This window comes from Podarcis filfolensis (genome assembly GCF_964270895.1).
Source record: "Podarcis filfolensis genome assembly, chromosome: 3".
Taxonomy (NCBI): Eukaryota; Metazoa; Chordata; class Lepidosauria; order Squamata; family Lacertidae; genus Podarcis; species Podarcis filfolensis.
This window is the reverse complement of record NC_139606.1, coordinates 16,368,535-16,391,552: the sequence shown is the minus strand read 5'-3', so window position 1 is coordinate 16,391,552 and position 23,018 is coordinate 16,368,535. Positions and strand designations below refer to the sequence as shown.

The 23,018-nt window shown below is 40.8% G+C and overlaps 1 protein-coding gene and 1 long non-coding RNA gene across 7 annotated transcripts in view; one reads left to right on the top strand and one right to left on the bottom strand.

The window, feature by feature from the left end:
* Window positions 1-23,018, bottom strand: part of MACROD2 (mono-ADP ribosylhydrolase 2) — a 966,393-nt gene that overhangs the window by 574,186 nt on the left and 369,189 nt on the right. The gene's annotated exons all lie outside the window — the stretch shown is intronic.
* Window positions 4,059-6,619, top strand: LOC310759804. Its single transcript, XR_014546506.1, has 3 exons — window positions 4,059-4,141; window positions 5,545-5,581; window positions 6,449-6,619. It is a non-coding gene; the product is annotated as an uncharacterized lncRNA (long non-coding RNA).

Genomic DNA, 23,018 nt, shown 5'->3' with positions numbered 1-23,018 from the left:
GCTTTGTATAATCTTCCTTCAAATAGGATTTTCAATTTTAATTTTCATCACACATTTCCTCGAAGAAACCAAATACAAAAAAAGGGCTCCCTCAACAGTAAATAACTTCATTGTATTTTTTATTGACTTTGAGTAGAGTGGGGGAGACCATCTTATTCTAGCAAAGCAAAATATAATAATCATGAGACAGAGACATTGCCAAGTAATTTTCGGCATTGATAATTGAATGGAAAGGGCATGCTAGCCTACCACTAACAACTAAAGCTACACGACCTCCATTGAACTATACATTTGAGATAATAATCCCCATTACAATCCATCATAATAAAAAGCCAAATTGTGTGAGTACCGTTGCAGCATATTTCTATTACACAAAATTACAAAGCCCAAAATAATGGAAATGATTGCTTAAGGGGAAAGAGGCAAAATTAAGGATACCACAGTACATTTAACTTAGCTGGAGTTGAGAAAAAAGAAGTGTTATATTGCTTAGCACGTACCTACACAAATGAAAAGATACAGCCTTAAAATATAGTCTACACTATCATGTATAACAATCCTATGTTGGGATTTTTGGGGGTGGGGGGGCTATTTAATGATGCACTGGTGACTTTATTTTCTTTCTTTTGCTTTATCAAAGCACCTGCAGGCTATCTTTGCTTAAGCAAACAGAATTATACATTCCTGTCATTATCAAGGAGCAGCAGCCAAAAATAGCATCTCAATGAGACAAATGTTCTTAAATCAGGGGTAGCCAATCTGGGGTCCTCCATCACCCTTGATCATTGGCTATGCTGGCTGGCACTAATGGGAGTTGAACAACCTCTGGAGGGAACCACATTGGCCATTCTTGATTTGGAGAATTATAAATGAGTCACAGGCTCTCATGCTCCCTCCCTCACCCCTTAGTATCTCAGACAGTTCCCCTAGCATGAACCATAGTTTCCCAATATTCAATCCAATCCAGAAGCAGAACAATGATCTGAAAGAAAAGCACTAGCGATGGTTTACTGATTTGGACATCAATGATGAGTGACAAACGTAGACAGAGATCGAAGTCATAACAGAAGAAAGGAAGGGAATGAAAGTCCGCAGCTCATTTATTACCATAGGAAACTAGAAAGCGGCCATCTGTCTCAGTATTACGTACATTGACTAGCAGTGGTTCCCCAGGTTTTCGGCCCTATCTGAAGATACAGGGGATCGTCCTTGTGACATTCTGCATTCAAAACAATGATCTGCCACTGTGTGGTGGCCTTTTCTGAATTACGGATTGGAGAATCACCAATCCGTAAAAATCTGTACACCAATCTGTAAAAATGAACAACTTCCCTTATTACGCAGTTGAAAGACAATGATCATTTATTTCTGAATCACCCTAAATAGTGGCATTTTTGCTAACAGAGTTTGTTTGTTGATTGATTGATTGATTGATTGATTGAATTTATATTCTTGCCCTATACCCGGAGGTCTTAGGGTGACTCACAGAACAAAACCAGAACCACAAAGCATATAAAAACAACCCAACAAACTCCCCCAACACATTTTAAAAGGGTATTGGATGTCAATCAGATCAACCAAAGGCCTGGTTAAAAAGGAAAAATTTTGCCTGGCGCTTAAAGGTGTATAATGAAGGCGCCAGGCGAACTTCCCTGGGGAGAGCATTCTACAGATGGGGGGCCACTGCAGAGAAGGCCTGTTAAAATGTTAGAAATGGGACTCACTGTACTCTCCTGATCTACATCCCTAAACTGGTTTGGGCATTCACGACTCAAAGCTCAAGATGAATTCACTTTCCGAGGCATATCATAATGGGTATCCTGTGAAGAGAGTGCTTGAATACTGAAGCCAGAACAGCACCCTCTGGATATTATAAGACAATTCTCATCATCTCATTCAAAGAGGTGGGTTTGCTTAGTGTGGAGAAGGGACGTTTAAAAGGGAAACATCAAATACCTAATACTAATATTATTATAAAAGAAACATCAGCATGCTGAAGGGTTTTGTACCTTGGCTGTCCTTTGAAAGATGGGCCCTGGGAGGCAGGAAGGGGAGGAAGACAATGCAAGATATCACCCTCTCCAGAGGACATGCTTAATGCTCCCATGGCAAGTTATCAAGTGACTCTTGTGTCACTAGCCCAAAAAGAACACCCTTTTCCAATGCATGGCCTCTTATTAGTTTTCCTTTTCCTAAAGTGTAAGCAGAATCCATAGTCACTTCCCTTCACTGCTACAAAACAGTGGGTGGAGTCATAAAGATGCCCAGAAGGGCTGGCTGAAGCATTTAAATCATTCCTGATCTTAATCTTTTAAATGTTCCCTAAGACTGCCATGGAGCATTATCAGCACAGAATGCAGATGCTGATGAGAAAGTCTACTTACATCTCCATCCATTCTCTCTCACTCGCTGAATGATCAAACCAAAGGAGATTGATATGCCTCTGTGGCGATCACACAGGGCCCCCGGACGTTTGACGGTCTATTGACCCTGTGCCACCACTGTGATTGCTTTCTTCGCTGCCACCACCCCGCTTCTCACAGGGACACACGGAGTCCAGACAGTTGTTAACAATAACAAATAATCAAGTTTATTTTTAAATGCAGGAACAAGCGTATGGTTTCAGTTTATTTTTTCTCTTGTCAGTTTCTTAATCTTAATTCCTAACAACTCCAAACTGATTATTCCAACTATCTATCTGACTCAACTTAACAATTCCTCTCACTCTCCCACAATACAACTTGACCATCCCACACCTAATCCTCCCTCTTCCTTCTTCACCTCCCAAACCTCAACTGACTTTCAAAACCTCCCACTCTAACTTTTACTCCCCCCTTGCGTTCTCACTGGCCAATCACATCACACCCATTTTAACCCTTTCCTTATGACCCATCCTAGGAAGCAAACGCCACAGCCTCTGGAGCAGGGGTAGGCAACCTAAGGCCTGGGGACTGGATGCAGCCCAATCGCCTTCTCAATCCGGCCTGCAGATGGTCCGGGAATCAGTGTGTTTTTACATGAGTAGAATGTGTCCTTTTATTTAAAATGCATCTCTGGGTTATTTGTGGGGCATAGGAATTATTCATATATTTTTTCAAAATATAGTCCAGCCCACCATGTGGTCTGAGGGACATTGGACCAGCCCATGGCTGAAAAAGGTTGCTGACCCCTGCTCTAGAGCTCTAGTGACCAATGAGCTAGCAGAGGGAGGTGTCACAATGAAGGGTGTGTCACAAGGACCTCCGCAACCTAGCAACCACCAGTACACAACTGACACTACTCTCAACTGACACTGCTAAGTTTGCTTATATGGCTTTTAATCCATGTTTTTACAAATATGTAAAATGAAATCTATCCCTTTATATTCAAGCTTCCATTGTTCCTGCACCTACTTAGCATTAGCTATCTAATCTACCTCTCTGCCTCTTTGGTCTTATATTGCTGAACAGTGGAAAACCAGAAATCACCCCTTGCGTGTTCATTCATTTTATTAACCTCCTTCAGTAGCAGGTCCCATGGCATGTTACAGCCATTTAAATTATAATTATTAGTGTTGCTATTAATTAAATTTGTATACCGCCCTATGTCCACAGGTTTCAGGGCAGTTCACAGGATAAGATCACAATATAAAAATACATAATAAAAATTAAAACAACCTAATTAACCCCCCCCCCAAACACAAAAGGGCATTGGATGTCAACAGGGCGAGTCTTGAAAATACAACTCTCTGGTGTCAAAGGCCAGGTACCAGACCCCCTATGTGCCCCTATTCCCCAGGGACAGTCCCAGATTTACAGAAGCTGTCCCAGTTTCTGATTTGATCCTGGAATGTCCTGCTGTTCTTTAGGACCTCCCTATTTTAAATGTTCCCTAAGACTGTCATGGAGCATTATCAGCACAGAAAGCAGATGATGAGAAAGTCTACTTACACCTCCACCCACTTTCTCTCTCACTCCCTGAATGATCAAACCAAAGGAGATGGCTATGCCTCTAGAGTCCTAGTGACCAAGGAGCCAGCAGAGGGAGGTGTCACAATGAAGGGCGGGTCACAAGGACCTCCGCAACCTAGCAACCACCAGCACTCAACTGACACTACTAAGCTTCCTTATATGGCTTTTAATCCATGTTCAGCTTTTTACAAGTATGACGAAATTAAGAGACGCCTGCTTCTTGGGAGGAAAGCAATGACCAACCTAGACAGCATCTTAAAAAGTAGAGACATCACCTTGCCAACAAAGGTCCGTATAGTAAAAGCTATGGTTTTCCCAGTAGTGATGTATGGAAGTGAGAGCTGGACCATAAAGAAGGCTGATCGTCGAAGAATTGATGCTTTTGAATTATGGTGCTGGAGGAGACTCTTGAGAGTCCCATGGACTGCAAGAAGATCAAACCTCTCCATTCTTAAGGAAATCAGCCCTGAGTGCTCACTGGAAGGACAGATCGTGAAGCTGAGGCTCCAATACTTTGGCCACCTCATGAGAAGAGAAGACTCCCTGGAAAAGACCCTGATGTTGGGAAAGATGGAGGGCACAAGGAGAAGGGGACGACAGAGGACGAGATGGTTGGATAGTGTCTTCGAAGCTACAAACATGAGTCTGACTAAACTGCGGGAGGCAGTGGAAGACAGAAGTGCCTGGCGTGCTCTGGTCCATGGGGTCACGAAGAGTCGGACACGACTAAACGACTAAACAACAACAACAACAAAATGAAATTTATCCCTTTATATTCAGGCTTCTGTTGTTCCTGCACCTACTGAGCATTAGCTATCTAATTTACCTCTCTGCCTCTCTGGTGCAACTGCCACACACCAAAAGGCTATGCAAAGGGCCCTGTGTCTTTGACAATTCACAAAGTGATTCATTGCAGCTCAACAGCAGCCCTCTCCTTCTTTTCAGTGTCGTCCTGTATTGCTGAACAGTGGAAAACCAGAAATCACCCCTTGCGTGTTTATTCATCTTATTACCCTCCTTCACTAGTAGGTCCCAGGGCAAGTTACAACCATCTAAAATTATTGTTGTTGTTATTAATTAAATTTGCATACCACCCTATATCCACAGGTTTCAGGGCAGTTCACAGGATACGATCACAATATAAAAATACAAACAACAACAACAACAACCGAATAACACCACCCCAACACATTTTAAAAGGGCATTGGGTGTCAATCAGATTGACCAAAGACCTGGTTAAAAAGGAACGTTTTTGCCTGGAGCCTAAAGGTGTATAATGCAGGCGCCAGATTAACCTCCCTGGGGAAAGCATTCCACAGACAGGGAGCCACTGCAGAAAAGGCCTGTTCTCATGTTGCCACCCTCCAGACCCCTCGAGGAGTTAATTAACATACTTTTTCTGGATGCCCTTCAAGATGTCACTACTAAACAAATCTGCCTAACTAATCTCTGTTGGATGGAGAAACAAAACTAAGAAAAGAATGCCAAAGATGTTTCCAATCAGGACATTTGCCAAAGGAGTACAAGTTATTCAAATGAATTTATCCCTCTCTCCTCAAAATTCACAGTCTTCTATATCTCTCATATTACACAGGTTCCTGTTGACTTCTTAAGGGAGATCTCTTTTCAAGGTAATGAGCTGTTGATAATGTTTAATGACCTTATACAGTAGGAGTTCTACATTTCGGGATTAAAATTCATCTCAAGCATCCTGGCCTGAGAAGCAACAGACTGTGCCTAGCGAACCATTACCTAAGACTATACAAGTGACACTAGCAGCAGCAATTTAAAAAACACTGCAATAGCAATACGCATCATATTAAAAAGAAAGATCTCAATGCACACAAGTTAACAAAGTCAGAAAAAGGGCAAGTTTCATCTTTAAAAAAATATTTTGTATAATAATGACTTTGCATTTCTACTGGGTTTACATAAAAAGATGGTATCGCAAATACTAGAAAGGCAGCACGTGGTTTAGCCTCTTAGGTGCCACAAAGCTAGGCTGGCCATGCATCATGCTATACAGAGGACAGTCCTCTATTTGGCTGGCTCTCCAGTTCAATTGTGGTTCAAGTATATTTAAAAAGCCCTAAGAAGGTAGGGATGGGGCTTTGAAGTTGCCCATTAACAGTCAACACATGGATGATAGGCAAACATGGGCATGTGGGCACCTCCTTCACCACAATGGTGTAACATTTCTATTTAAATTACTATATTTTAAAATTTACATCTATACATATAAACTAGCACATGCAAATGTTAAGCAAAAGCTTGCAATAAAGGAAATCATTGGGGATATCCTTGGAGTTGCTAATCTCAAAATTAACTCAAATTTATTTTTGATTAAGACACACTATATATGAACAAGAGAAATTATTAAGGAGCACATTACAACTGTCTTGTAGTTGGATTTAGTTTTCTTCGCAGAACTGTAATAGTTTTAAACTTTTGCAAGTCACCCTGAAGTTCAATTTGTTTTGTTTGTTTTGTTTTTTTAGGATCCTGCCATTTCATCAAAAGCCTCATAGTTTATAATGAGCAGGAAAGTGAAGAGTGCATTTCATCCAAAGTTTGACTCTTAATGAACGCTACCCATGTGCAACCAATAAGCTTACCTTTGTTGTCCTCCAACTTTGGACCAGTTGCAACATATAGATGGGCCTCTGCCATGATGTTGTCTAGATTCTTCTTGTGCCAAGTCCAGTTTCCATGAATCCCTCTCTTTAGAGCTGCCCAACCACATCACATTGCATGCTGGAGATTCTTTCAGAAATGGCTTTTCAGGGGGTTGCAGTGGGGAGGAGCGGGTGAGAAAGCCCCACTGCATGAGCCTTGCTCAGGTATTTTTAGATTCAAGCCATAACACAAAATGAGCAACCATATACGTTAGGATTTTACTCTTCCTCTGTTGCATGCATGAACTGGTCTTTTGTCTCACTCCTAAACATGCGCCATTAAGGGTGATTCTGCCATTAAATGTGACCTGCAGCTTGAAGGCACAATGGTGAAGCAGAAAGAGGGTCTAAAACAGCCAGTTGATGAGAAGGGAAATGGCTTGATTTGCATCTGAGCCTTTCACAACAGCTTTTCCCTCACCCAGAAATCACAAGCAGTTCATTCTGTGGCAGCCTTTCTCAACACTGGGTCCCTAAGTGTTGTTGGACTACAGCTCCCATCATTGTTCACCACTGGCCATGCTGGTGAGGAATGATGGGAGTTGTAGTCCAAGAACATATGCGGGCCCAAGGTTGAAAAAGGCTGCTCTATGGGGATGAACATTATTACCACCTGAGGTTTGCAAACCAAGCTACTGTTAAAGTAGCCTGGAATACAATCACTTACCACCTGGTCACCATGAGCAATCAGGCATCTCATTCAGGTGAGTGTGTGGGCTGACAGTGTGGAGAGAGAGATTTGTTCTTCCACTTCCAGCTTCTATGCTGGCAACAGAGGTGGTGAAGCCCCTTCCTCCATGGCCAGCATAGAAATACAGCAGGCTGGTCAAGGAAGCGGTCCCCTCCTTTGCCAACCCATGAATGAAGAGAAGCAAAAACGCAGACAACTACCCACAGGGTAATGGAGCAAACTGCAGCTCCACTACTGGTCTGCTGTGCTTGCTTCTCTGATGGTTGTGCTTCTTTTATAAGCATAGGAGTGGGTACCGGTAAGAAAACTAGGCAATCCCAATAAGCACAGGGAAAATGCGGTTCCCTAATAGCCTGCCTACTTTGTATTGAAAAACAAGTTAGCTTTAAAAAGGGTGGGGGAAGGGGAGAAATTAAATTGTTGGTATTTTTTCCTGCTAGATTTTCAGTCAGAAGCATTACCAGGGGAGAAATCAATTGGCAGCAGCTGAGAAGAGATATTTAAGTTGAAGGCCAGAACATCTTAATTGGGAAAGGGTGTTAAAAGTTGGAGCTAGAGTCACTTCAACATATAACAAAGCTCTCAAAAAACACTTTCTATAAAATCAAGTAAGGTCAAATATAATGGGAAATGCCTTGCCAAACCCAAGGGTGTGTGTGTGAAATTGTCCACAAAGACTTTAGATTCTGCAATAGAATAGCCTTTCCACAAAAATCAATTGTTTGTGTACGTTCAGCTGTTTATCCTTTGTAGTGCACAATGCATATGCCTTCCCCAGAACTTGTGCTTCTGTTGTGGAGCTATATCGCCTTTTTCCAGCACCCAAGGTGCAATATTTTATGGTTTGGGAGAGTGACATTTGTCCCCCAAATACTGGATGCATGGCTATTAGTTATGTATGAAGTGTTGCTTATGCAAGTATCAAGGACACCTCTTGGATATTACCTCTCAAGTGAAAGATAAGTGACAAATCTGCAGTTCGTGCTCAGTTCTACTGACATTTTGTGACCTTCAGAAACACTTTCCCCTCACAAACCAGGAGAACCTGTAGTTCTCCAGAAGTTGCTGGACTAAGCTCCCTCCACCCCTGACCACTGGCCACGTTGGATGGGACTGCTGGGCACTGGGGTGACAACATCTGAAGGGGCCATGAGTTCTTTATTCTTATTTTAGAGGTTGTGTGCTTCCCTGCAATGCATATCAAACAGAGGGGGAAATTTGTTGTGGCTGTTAAGTAATGCCACCGAAGTTATCTGTCCCCTGCTCTCTGGCCGGTATCTTGGCCGCCATCTTGGTCTAGATCGTATTTCATTCCTCCAGCCTTTAATTCAGAGATGGGGAATCGATGGCTCTTCAGGTATTATTGGGTCTCCAGGTCCCATCAGCCCCAAACAGCAAAGGCAATGGTTAAGGATATTGGGAATTAGTCCAACAACATCTGGAGAGTCACAGATTCCTCATCTGATTAAGGTTGGATTTTCAATTAGCCCATATTTGGCTGATACAAGAGACTGTGCATACATTTTGAGTTACAATAAAAGATTGTAGGAAAAGAGTATAGTATAGCAGAAATCCTGTATATTTGCGCCTATAGATGTCTGTCCAAGAAAAAGATAAGAGGAAAGGGCAAATCAGATACTCATTGATTTTAGCATTTCTGCATGGCTTCCTTAGTTCTTTAGAAGCAGCACGCTCATACAACAACTACAACAACTACAACTACAACAACAACAACAACAACAACAACAACTACAACAATTCAGTGCAATGATATTGGGAAATTATCACAGAAGTTCTAGTCTCTGAAATATTCAATTCTGCTAGGTTTCCTATCCCGTGGTGACTCTTCTAATCAATATTTTACTTGAAAGGAGTTGAACTCCCTCCTATTTTATTTAACTTTAATAGGTACTATTCCAGGTAAGTAAATATATATCATGTGACACTACATTATCAGCCAGAAAAGCCAAGGCTCTGAGACTACGAAATCCTTCCTGTCTTTGATTTGTTCAGAACAACCACTTAAAATCTGAATGGACATTGCTTGTCAAATTCAGTATAAATAAAGTCCTTGCCCCATTCTCTCACTCAGAGCAGAAATTAGCACCAGGTGAATACTGAGTTAATCTTTAGCTGTCAGGGCTTGTGATGTGACCTGCTTGACTAGCATTACTGAAAATTAAGATGCCTGTTCAGTAACACACACAAAAGTGATCAATGCTGTAATATTTCTCAAACCAGATATTTGTAGTAGATAAGTACTTTTATACTTATACCATTTTAAAGAAATTCAGTTTCAATTTTTGTTCTTTTAAGTTTTGAATTCAAGCTGAAACCAGAATTCTTAGTGGGCCGACTGAATCAGATTTTCTGGTTAGGAATCATCTGAATCAGACTATTATTATTACTACTACCACTGCTATATACAAATGAATGCAAACAGCAACAAAAAACTAATGGAATATGATTTTTTTATGTTAATATAAAATGTAGTAATGGGATGATCAATTTTGTGTGTTCACCATATGGCATACAATAATAGCAAAGAATGTACAGTGGTACCTCGGGTTAAGTACTTAATTCGTTCCGGAGGTCCGTACTTAACCTGAAACTGTTCTTAACCTGAAGCACCACTTTAGCTAATGGGGCCTCCTGCTGCCGCCACGCTGCCAGAGCACAATTTCTGTTCTTATCCTGAAGCAAAGTTCTTAACCTGAAGCACTATTTCTGGGTTAGTGGAGTCTGTAACCTGAAGCGTATGTAACCTGAAGCGTATGTAAGCCGAGGTACCACTGTATCCCCATTACCTGATCAACATCACCCTCCATTTTCCTTCCAGCAGTTTTGATACGAACTAAATGAATTCATATTCATTATTAATTTGTAATCTGCCTCAACTAGGGTGAGTAGGTGTATTAGCAACAAACTAATACAGTTTCTCCCTCTGATAACCCATTTTGGTTGCTTGTTTGTGGACAGATATTTTGAGAAATCTTATACAGGCATCTATCTCCCCATTTCCCAAGTTAGTAATTTCATAGGAACAGGCAACCTTAGCCAGTCAGAACAAGAAAGCTATAAAAAAACTCTTTATTTATGTATTTATTTATTAAAAACCTAACATTTTTTCCTTTAAAGTTATCAGTTGTACAGTATTGTAGAAAGCACAAAGATTCTAGGCATATAGTTGAAGGCTTCATTTGAATTGGAGAATTTAGTCTCCTTCCATTGAAAGTTCATTTCATATGTGCAATTCAGAAAAGGTCTTCAAGAAACTTTGGCAATCTACAGTTAGCTAGTATCAATGCTCTTCTAATATTGCTGAGTATATTTCAAATAAGGGAGAACTTGGAACAAATTTACTCAACCACAAAAAGAGATTGGAAAGGAGGCCCAGAGGAAACACACATGATTGTAGGATAAGCAGTTTCAGAAGGTGAACATTAAGGTGGGAAGGAACATATTATTGTTGTTTATCTCAGAAAGAAAGCTGTTAGCAAAATGACATGCTTTAGCTGGGATTTCTAACTTCAGTTAGCAAAACAGGATTGAAACTGCTAAGTAAATACAATGAATTCAACCAAGTAAAAGTATTATCAAAATGGGTTTAGACACAGTCTATTAGATAAACGTCCTTACCAGCAATAATTTAGCCCAGAAAGTATTTGGCCTTCCAGGTTTACGTGTGATTTAAAGAGGCCTCCTCTCTCATACTAAGCAATGAGTCTCTTTAAAGGATTTTGTCTATACTCATTTTCGACAGATGAAATTAGCATGGTGGTTTGGGAATGAAGTTTGTCATTTAAAAACATGAAGCCAAATGTTGGGGTAAATGAATAGAACATGTTTGGAAACTGTCTTGAAACATTCAAAGAACATTGTTCAATGGTGAAGGGTATAAGGGGGAAAAAATCACAAGTATTGAAATGTGAACAGCTCTAAGGATTAAAACTGAGAACTGTAGAGGATTCTAAATTTATTTTTTAAAACTTATTTACTACTAAACATGTTATATATGCTAGGGAATTACAATTCCAACAATTCCAACTCAACCAATCTTATCAGATTCCAGAACATTTAAAGGCTAATGTACAGGCATATATCAGATGAATTTTGGAAGTGGAAGTGACTGAGTCATCCAGTTGTCCCTAGTACTTGTTAAATATGGGTAGGCAAACTAAAGCCCGGGGGCTGAATCCGGCCCAATTGTCTTCTAAATCCGGCCTGCGGATGGTCCAGTAATCAGCGTGTTTTTACATGAGTAGAATGTGTGCTTTTATTTAAAATGCATCTCTGAGTTATTTGTGGGACATAGGAATTCATTCTTTTTTTCTTTTTTTTTCAAAATATAGTCCGGCCCCCCACAAGGTCTGAGGGACAATGGACTGGCCCCCTGCTGAAAAGGTTTGCTAACCCCCATTCTTAATCATTACTGTGTCAAAAACAAAGAATGGAGCTATCAATTTCTGCATTCATTTCTTTTTTTTTTTTAATATTTTTATTCGAGAATTTTTTCCATATAGACATAACATACATAAACATACAAAGACAATGAACTTAAAAAGGTATTTAAATATACTTTCCCCAAGAAACCAGAGGCCTTTCTCTTGGGTATTGTCGGCCAAGGGGTGTTAAAGACGGATATAACTTTCTTTATGTATGCTACAACAGCAGCTAGAATACTCATTGCGAAGTACTGGAAGACACAAGAGCTACCCACACTGGAAGAATGGCAGATGAAGGTGATAGACTACATGGGTTTGGCAGAAATGACGAGCAGAATCCGAAACCAGGGAAGAGAGGCAGCGCAAGAAGAATGGAAAAAATTCAAGGACTATTTAAAGAAATATTACAAAGTTAATGAAAGTTAGAATGATGTTGGACTGGAAAGTAAATGGTTACTATTAGCAATGGTTAAGACAAGGAGAATAAGGAAGAATAGTCTAAATTTAAATTAAAATAAGGGAAGATTTGCTGAACAATCGATAAGAGTTTGGAATACAGAAAGGGGAGGCATGAGGAAGTCGGGGAAGAAAGGTATATGAAATTAGGATATGAAATGATACATGTTTTTTGTTCTGTTTTTGTCTTTGTATGTTTATGTTTGTTGTGTTGTGTTTATATGGAAAAAATAAAAATATTATAAAAAAAAAACAAAGACAAAAACAAAACAAAAAAACATGTACCATTTCATATCCTAATTTCTTGTACCTTTCTTCCCCGACTTCCTCATGCCTCCCTTTTCTGTATTCCAAATTCTTATCAATTACTCAGCAAATCTTCCCTTATTTTAATTTAGATTTAAACTAATCTTCCTTATTCTCCTTGTCTTAACCATTGCTAATAGTAACCATTTACTTTCCAGTCCAACATCATTCTAACTTTCATTAACTTTGTAATATTTCTTTAAATAGTCCTTGAATTTTTTCCATTCTTCTTGCGCTGCTTCTCTTCCCTGGTTTCGGATTCTGCTCGTCATTTCTGCCAAGCCCATGTAATCTATCACCTTCATCTGCCATTCTTCCAGTGTGGGTAGCTCTTGCGTCTTCCAGTACTTCGCAATGAGTATTCTAGCTGCCAATTTCTGCATTAATTTCAGACCATAGAACAGTAAGTCAACATGTGATCATTCTTTGATAACTAGTACAGTGGTACCTCGGGTTACATACGCTTCAGGTTACACACGGTTCAGGTTACACACTCCACTAACCCAGAAATAGTGCTTCAGGTTAAGAACTTTGCTTCAGGATGAGAACAGAAATTGTGCTGCGGCGGCGCAGCAGCAGCAGGAGGCCCCATTAGCTAAAGTGGTGCTTCAGGTTAAGAACAGTTTCAGGTTAAGTACGGACCTCCGGAATGAATTAAGTACTTAACCTGAGGTACCACTGTATTGTTAGAGCTCTGGGGTAAAGCCAACTATATTTGGTTTTAACAACTTACAGATTCCTTTAGAAGAGGAAGAAGAAAGTAAAACTTTACTGCAGTGTTTCAGAGGTTGATTCCATTTGCAGTTATGCCTTTTTGGTTTACAGCAACTTTCCAAAGGCTCATGGATCAACTATTATGTACACATGTGAGATATGCAGCAGCACATCTCAAGTATTTGATCATTTGTTGTTCAAACGGACAGTCATCTGAAACACCTAGAAGTGCTGACTCTGTCCAGACTTTAGTACAGCAACTTCAGAATTGTCCACTACTGAGAAAAGTTAAGTGTATATTGTTGATACACAGAGGTGAAGTCAGGGATAGCTAAAGGTGACACGTTAGAAATAACTTTCTATTGACTAATTTGTTGGGAGGGGCCACACAATGAAAATGGTGATAGGAAGAGAAGATGTTCAAAATGCTGTAATGGAATTGAAATAAATATTCTGTGTAAGATTTAGCCCAACTAGGAAAAGTCTTTTTGTACTGGAGAGCAGTGGATCTGATGTGGGCTTTGGGACAATGATGAAACAAGAAAAATATGGGAGTGAACAGCCAACATCCTACAGAACAAAAGGATAATATTTTAGGGGGAAATATTAAGTGGATAATTGAATTGCTCAGGCATTGGCTGTCAGGGGACAACCCTTCTGTTAGTAATTGACCAGTGCCCATTAATATGGATTAGTCAAACAAAGTATACAAATGCTAATGTTACTCGACAATTCAGCCATATTGTTTCTAAGGTAAGCAAAGAATAGGAACAGATAATCAAATGTTGATTATCTGTTCAAATATAGAAACTCATTCTTCTCAAGGGACAGAAGACAGTGACAGTCACTTCCCTGTTTTTGTAAAACCCTTGTTTTGATTATGTATTTTAAAATGTATTCTGAAAACTGCTTGTAGCCTGTGGGTCTATGTGTGTTTTAAACTGCAGCACTTGTCCAGGGGTCCTTTACAAATACCTTACTTGTATTTGTGCTGAAATCACTGCTTAGAAATCTCATCTGGGATGGTGATTGTTTAGAAAAGGGGATACAAGTAGCTTTAGCTGCTGAAAACCAGCAAAGTGTTACAACTTAAAATAGAGGAGGAAAAAGAGGAGCCCACATTGCAACAGTTTTACTATGAAGAAGCTGGATGGTGGTTAAGCTGAGACACACCTAGACTACTAAATTGGGTGGGGGGCAGGATCCAGGCTGTATTGCCCTTGCACTAGTTGGAATTATTTCCTTTGATGGGCTTGGACAGCCTTCCTGTAATTAGGAGAATTCTGTTATATGCTAACTATTTTTAAGGGGATATCTTGTGAGAGACACAACTAAACTAAATCATGGGAAGTTTTGAAACCTAAACTGAACAGATGATCACTGATGTGTGTTTTTTAACGACCCCTTGATTAGGCATTCCTGTGGCTCGGTCCCACAATTAAAGAACCGACCAGCTTTGCTGCTGTTCCAGTTACACTGCAGCTAGAAAGAAAGGAAACCCGAGGAGAGAAACTGCAGTGGTGGCTGGGCAAAAGTAATTTCAGAGTGGGAATGGACACAGAGAGAGTGAAGAGATGGAGTCCATCTTCTAAAATTGCTCTGAGAACTTGGTGAGGGGAATAGCTGGTGCTTTCAGGGTCCAGTGACCATCCCAGATACAATCAAGCCAGCCTCCTTGAACAATCAGGGTTATTGCTGGGTATTATAATGGAGGCTGCCTTGCATTTCTTAACCATACCTTAGCTGAGCAGCCAGGGAGCACCAATTCACCACTTGGGAGCCTCAGAACATATATGGCAGCCTCTTACAGTACCATGAGGGTGTCTGTAAGCACAGTACCAGGTTGCCTTTCAAGCTCCATGCAGGAAGGCTAGTTAAGCCTCTTTGCATATGCACATGGAAGCCATTCTGGCTTCTGTGATCTGAGCCACAGGTTTGTATGATCAGAATGTAGATCCATTCTACTCTCTGCCAAAATTTTGGAGAGCAGAGCCAGTTGTTTCATTGCTCTCATCGATGCACAGTATCTTGTGCCAAAGGTCACCACTATTGTGATGATCATGATCTGCAGTAACCTGGAAAGCTGTTGCTGCATTGAATATACTCCCCGCTGCCAGAAATATGGGATATACCGAGGTGAAAATGAAAATCACAGATATTTAGTGCAACTCTAAAGCACACTAGATTTAAGGGAACAATGACAGGCATGGAACAAGGACCTACTTATATGATGTGATAGCCATATTCAGATAGCTAATGGGCTGTCACGTAGAAGATGGAGCGAGCATGTTTTCTCTTGTTCCATAGGGTAGGATCTGAACTGATAGATTCAAGTTACAAGAAAGGAGATTCTGACTAAACAGCAGGAATAACTTTCTGACAGTAAGAACTGTTCGACGGTAGAAGAGACTCCCTCAGAAGGTGGTGGACTCTCCTTCCTTGGAATATTTTAAGCAGAGGTTGAATGGGATGACCATCTGTCATGGGTGTTTGAGATTCCTGCATTGCAAGGGGCAGGACTGAGGTCCTGAGGGTGACTTCCAATTCTACAATTCTATGATTAGGAATGCGGGTGGCACTGTGGTCTAAACCTCTGAGCCTAGGGCTTGTCGATCGGAAGGTTGGTGGTTTGAATCCCCACGACAGGGTGAGCTCCTGTTGCTTGGTCCCTGCTCCTGCCAACCTAGCAGTTCAAAAGCACGTCAAAGTGCAAGTAGATAAATGGGTACCGCTCCAGCGGGAAGGTAAACGGCATTTCCGTGCGCTGCTCTGGTTCGTCAGAAGCGGCTTAGTCATGCTGGCCACATGACCCGGAAGCTGTACGCCGGCTCCCTCGACCAATAAAGCGAGATGAGCGCCGCAACCCCAGAGTCGGCCATGACTGGACCTAATGGTCAGGGGTCCCTTTACCTTTACCTTATGATTCTACAATTCTATATGCAAGTCAGTACTCCCTTGTCCTAGTCTGATATCTTGTGAACTATACACACATTCAGGCATTTCCCTGACCACACAAAGGTTTTATCTTTGAATAGGGAAGGAGTGCACAAGCAATCACTGTCCCCACTGTCCCTGATAGATGTGCTTCAGCCCTTTATATGCTTGTAATTCTCTCTAACCAGGGCTTCCAATCAAAAGGTACTAAGTGCATTTCTAGCTGGGGGCACTAGGAGAGGACATGTGTGAGTGCCCCTGTCCCATCCACAGATAACACATTTGTATGCCTAGGCAAACATGAGTATGGTGTATAATAAATACACTGACTCACCACAGAACACACTCCTCTGGCAGTCAGATTTCTGATCATGCTGTCACACTATTTGGAGGGGTTAATAAATTTGGAAGGGTCCGCAGCTCAGTGGTAAAGCACATGCTTTGCAGGCACAGATTCCCGGGTTGACTAAGAGGCAGATCCAGTGATGTGAGAGACCCGCAGCTTGAGACCCCCGAGAGCTCATGCCAATCAGAACAGGCAACATGAGGCAATGCAGGGCCAGATGGGCAGGCAGTCTGGACTGGTATAGGGGCAGCAGTGTCTCATGTTCCTGTGCAAAATTCCACTGCATCCGCAGTGATGAACGTGTGGCTCATAGCAACAAGGAGTTCTTCGTTGCATTTATATATTGCATTTCTGCCAAGGCACTAAGGTGGTTTGCAACTTGGAATATTAACAGAAAGAAATGATAAAAAATATTCTCAAGCATTGACATTAGGTGTTTCCTGGCTTCTCCTTTGCATCAGGGCTAATAGGTCTTAAGCAGCCCTGGGGAAGGAAGGGAATGGGGAATTTTTCCCTATTATTTAGTGCAGGGTAGGGGAACCTGTGGCCTGTCAGAGGCTGTTGGAGTCCAGCTCTCACAGTTCTGATTATTTGCTGTGCTGGCTGGGGCTGATGACAGCTGACTCCAACAACCTCTGAAAGATCACAGATTCCCCATCACTGATGGTTCCATACGTGAGGATTATAGGAAGGTATTTTTGTTAATCTATTATACAGGAGGAAATATGCAGGTAATTCATCTAAAGCTGTTTATCTGTTGGGTAATACAGAGAAATATCATCGATGGGAGTAGCTAGGTTTGTGATGGCTGCACAGACATCGAGGAAGAATTGTTTAGAAGAAAATGCTATTAACTTTTATGATATCCAACTGTGTTAATTATTTTGTCTATTTTATGGAAAAGGTTTGTCTCTCCTGCAAGCTTCCCTGTAAACTAGATGGATGCTCCTTTACTTTTTTCCTTTCTTCTTTTAATATTGGATGATAAATGTGATGATATTGTAATGGCCATATTGGATATTTCACATATATATATATATATATATATATATATATATATATATTGCATTTTATCTTTCAATAAAGAATAAAAAATACAAGAGATATAATAGCTCTTAAATTCTACATAGTAATTCATAGCTGAGCACACACTACTTCACATGCACTTGTTATTTTTGCCATTTGCCTGCTATTTTAAAGCCCATTCATATAAACATCCATTTAAAATATTCTAAAAAGACAAAATCCTGACTGGAGCACTTTCATTCCATTCAGCATTGCAACAAATTGCCTGACTGAAAAGTAAATATTTACTTCAGATGAATATGAACCTTACAAAAATATGACAACACACATTAACAATATGAAATTACTTTAACTAAACTTTGTTTGACTGATGTTTCACAAGGGTTCTGCTTGTGCATTTTTAAGTTTAATACCAAGCACAGTTAGGCTCAGTTTGCACATAATGCAAAGGCAAACCATGGGTTTGGATGAACGTGTGCTACCAGAGAGGAGATCACAGTCATTTTGCTGCTACTGTAGTTCTGCTGCTGCTGTGAGCTAAAGCTATGGTTTTGCTTTGCATTTTGCCCAAACCTGGGCTTATGGGTTTCCTGGACTGAGACAAACCACAAATCCAAAACTAAACCATGGCTTAGCTCACATCAGCAGCAGGACTAGAGGAAGAGCAAAGAGACTGTGTGTTCATGTTAATCCATGGTTTAGCTTAGTGTTACATGCAAAAAGGGTCACAATGGGTTAAGCACAGTGATGGCCAAACTTGGTCCTCCAGCTGTTTTGGGACTACAGTTCCCATCATCCCTGACCACTGGTCCTCTTAGCTAGGGATGATGGGAGTTGTAGTCCAAAAACAGATGGAGGGGCAAGTTTGGCCATTACTGGGTTAGCACCATAAATCAAAGTATAAAATGTGAACTCAGTTTATTTCATTGGGCATTAAATTCTAAACTTTACTATGCCAAAACTAACCTATTTTCAGAAGCCTTTATGATGACGCAGTAAACATCCTTGCACATGGGGGAGGGGAATCAGGAGGCAAAAGTGCAGTCAAATAATCACATCACTATGCTTACAAACCTGGGTACAATTTATACATCATCAAGGGGATATGACAACCAACAAAAGAAACTTGTTTGCCACCTGAATAATACAGTATTTGGTAATCCCAATCGCATATTAGCACATGGGGGGAAAGCAACCAGTTTTTCCACATGTGATTAAGATATTCAAACATTCCTAAGGCAACCTAGAAGCAGGTTCCTGGTGGATACCTTGCCACCATATGCTCTAGTCTTTGCCCATAGACCAGTGTTTTTCAAAAGCTGAGTCTCCAGCTATTGTTGGACTGCAACTCCCATCATTCCTAGTTAGCAGGACCAGTGGTCAGGGATGATGAGTTGTAGTCCAACAACAGCTGGAGACCCAAGTTTGAGAAACACTGCCATAGACTTTCAACCCCACTTTTCAATTTGCTTCTAGGTTTGAGTGATTGGCTCTATGTTTCCTTGCAACGCCAATGATAAACTCATGCTTTAAGACAATCTCTGATGCTCGTTAATACTTTCCCATTCTACCCTGCCTCAGTGATTCTGTTTTCTGAGCCAGATAGGTGGTATCTAGAGATAAGCAACTAAATTAATAATAATAATATAAAATAATAATAAAATTTTATTTATATCCCACCCTCCCCAGCCGAAGCCGGGAGGATGGATTGAGGTAGTTTTGCACCAAAGTAAGTTTGCTTTTTGAGCAACCATTTTATGAGAATTGGGTAGCTTTCTGAAGAGGTGCAACTCACACACTTTCAATTGCTGGATAAATAACCACAACCTAGCTTGTCCAACAAGAACTTTTTTGTAGACCCGTTAAGTTTTCCTGACTTTGTCCAGTGCAATGTTTCACCTATTCTGGTCCGTCAACCATATAGGAAAACTAAGGGCTACTCTGAGTAGCTTGCATGAGGATTTGTAGTCACTGTCTCCTTCAAAGAATCAGTCCATTTAGGCAGAGGGTGTTGTTTTTAATCTGTGATAGCATTCCCTTCAGTGCACTACAGAGACTGCCTAATCTACTTTTAATGAACCTATTACCATAATATCTAGGAGCCACACTGTCAGCACTGGGCATGGATCCAATGCCTGATTTGGGAATGGGGTAGGAGGGGGATATCTGCTGGTCCAAGCTATGCATTCACCATCTGGATTAATCTGCAACTTTGTTTATTTATTTACTTTTTCAGAAAGGACTTTGAATAAACTTCTGTTAAATAAGTATAGTGGATGGGAATTTATTTCACTTTCCAAACACTTCTAAGAACAAGTGTTCTTAGCACTTGACACTTCCTTCTCGGCCGGTATATAGATGTTAATGGTCACTTTTCCTTATCGGCCCTTGTTCTGCTACAGTTCACAGGCAGACAAAAGGAAATGGACAATGCCGTTTAACATGTGCTAGCAGTGAGACAATGGAATAAAATGTAATGACACTGGCACAGTAAAGTTTTATATCTTCCAGAATAGCAGAAATACCTCAGCAATTAGAGCAGATGATATTTCATAGTGACGGATATAAGCGAAGGCATGTGTCAATCAGCATGCTAAGAGAATGTGAACTAGTGTTGCGGCATAAGGCTCACAACTTGGGAGCTCAGTGCTCCCCAACATCTGAGGGTGGTGTTAGCATGAAAGTTACTAAGGACAGCAGGTGTTTGGGGGATCAATGCGATAGTAAGGGGTATACCCTTGACACTTAGGAGGTCAAGAGCTGCTGCTCCAGCATTAATGCATTTTGGATTAGTTATCTTGTGTCAATAAATCCTGATTACTAACATCAAATACTTGACATTGCTCAACTTTGCACCAGCCATTTGCTAATTGCAGCAACATTCCTTAGGAATTCCTCAGTGGGGAAAACAATGGTCATCTTCCCAAGGCCGCTATGAAGGTCAGAGAATCAGAGACGTTTCAAACTAACTTCTGCAAACGATAGATAAAACACTTAATCAGACCTCTGCAGACTATAATTTAAAAGCATATTATAACGGAGGACAGTTAACCCATAATTCATAGATAAGCTGAAAACATGGCTGCATTGATTGCAGCTTTGTGAACTGCTAACTAATTTTGTTAACCTTTTCAAATAAAAATGTTTACTACTGGATGAAAGTAGCCTTTAAAAGCAAATGGAGACCTTTGCCCCAAGTGACAGTTCAAGGAATGCAAGCCAGGTGTGTGTGTCCATCTGTCCTTCCTCTCACTGCCACCTTGGCTGCTGGCTCAGCCTAACCATGTACAATATCCAAGAGAAGGGAGTCACTAAGCACAGCTAAAGTAGGTATCTTTGAACAATAATATAAAATTAAGCAATATCATATAAATGATTAAATTTAACCAATTCAAATGGAAACAATGCAATACAATATCTGATATCATGAAAACATCATAAAACCTACAGAAATGGGCAGGATTAGTTTTTAATCCCTTTGTGTCTACCTGCAATATATTTAATCTCACCTTCCTCTTAAACTTGGGTTGCCTGATTCTGTCCTCACCAAATGTTGTACCTCACAAGTCGAATGGAATCCGTTCCGGAAGTACGTTCGACTTCCAAAACGTTTGGAAACCAAAGCGTGGCTTCTGATTGGCTGTGGAAGCCCTGTCAGACGTTTAGGTTCCAAAGAATGTTCGCTAACTGGAACAATCACTTCTGGGTTTGCGGCATTCAGGAACCAAAACACCCGAGTACCAAGGTGTTCAAGATCCAAGGTACGACTGTATAACTTATTTCTTGGAAAAAGCTGCTCATGTTTATTCTCTCCCTCATTTAAAGTCCAGGATGGAGCACAACTACCCCAGTGATGCCCTGGGCAGGAGCAGGAACAGCACCTTCCTTGTCATGCATGGACAATGCAGACTAGTCAGACCAAGACCCAGTGCATCACAGACGATAAAGGAAAAAGGGAACTGAACAACTGTGGTACATCCAAGAGAACCAATGTCCTTTCTAAAAGAACAGGGAAGTTTTGTTGTTGTTGTTTAGTCGTGTCTGACTCTTCATGACCCCATGGACCAGAGCACGCCAGGCACTCCTGTCTTCCACTGCCTCCTGCAGTTTGGTCAGACTCAGTTTGGGAAGTTTTAGGCCTATCCTATTCATTTTCAGTTTTATCCTCTGATGTTTCTACTGCTCTTCCTCTAGCAAATTATGGTCATGCAATGCATGTGCATGTTTTCCAAAGAGGAAAATTTCCTCTCAGAAATATTCCTAAGCTGCTGCTTTTTCTTTTTCTAGCCTAACATTGTTCCTGAAATCTGCAAATACTATTTTGGAGAGAATCCAGGGCAAAGCAGCATTGTATGCAAAGTGTAACAGATACAGCTCCAAAAGAGCCAACTGAAAATTACAGGCAACATATGGTAAAGATTTTTTTCAATTTTGCATGCTGCTTTGTGATGGTTCCAATACCTTAGAGCAGCCTTTCTCAACCTTGGCCAGAGCTCAAGGATGATGGGAGTTGTAGTCCAACAACATCTGGGTACCCACAAGTTGAGAAACACTGCCTTAGAGCAACTTTCCTGAAATGCATAGTACAGCCAGGGCAGTTTCTCCTTCAGTAACATACATAATCTAACAAATTCTGCTACATGGCAAATATGCAACCAGCGATTTTAATATCTACTTTAAAAAACAAAACACATCATGTCCTGAGGTGTTAAAATAATGTTGCTTGGGATTTCAGAAAGCCTTATTTGCTTATTTGCTTTATTTGAAAGTCAAGACAGTTTCCCTACATGTGTCTTACAATCATTATATAGTGGGTGGGTATGCAAAGGCTATGTAGTGAAGTATAACAGAATTACACCTGAAACTCCCTTATACTGTGTCAAACCACTGGACTATTAGCTCAGTATTGTCTGATGGGCAATGGCTCTCCACAGTCTCAGGCAAAGAATTTTTTCCCCATCTGGTTATCAGGGTTCCTTTAGCCCAGGGATGGCAAACCCAGGGGGCTCCAGATGTTCTTGTACTGTAGCTTCCATCAGCCCAGCCAGCACGCTCAATGTAAAGAATGGTGGAGTTCAGCAATATCCAGCAAGATTGCCCAATGCTTTATTCACCGTGGGACAACCTTCCTGGTAAATCAGGAACCAAATTACAAGATTACTTAAATTCACACTGCAGAACATCCAGACATCCTACATCAGTTGTCATCTTGGGCATGGTACATCAAGCAAAGGTTCTTTTAAATAGGTAGATGTGAACATAGCCCTTTGCATGAGTGGTTAGTTACAGAACGCTCAGCCATCTCTCATGTCTGTGAAGCCATAGCTCAGTCATACAGCACATGATATTAACACGGGTCAAAAGAAATGAACTGCCATATAATGCAGCAGAATAATAGCCCATCTATGCTGTTACTGTAAACTCCGGTTAACGGTCACATTTTGAAGTATTAGGAAAAGATATCAGGCCTGGAGC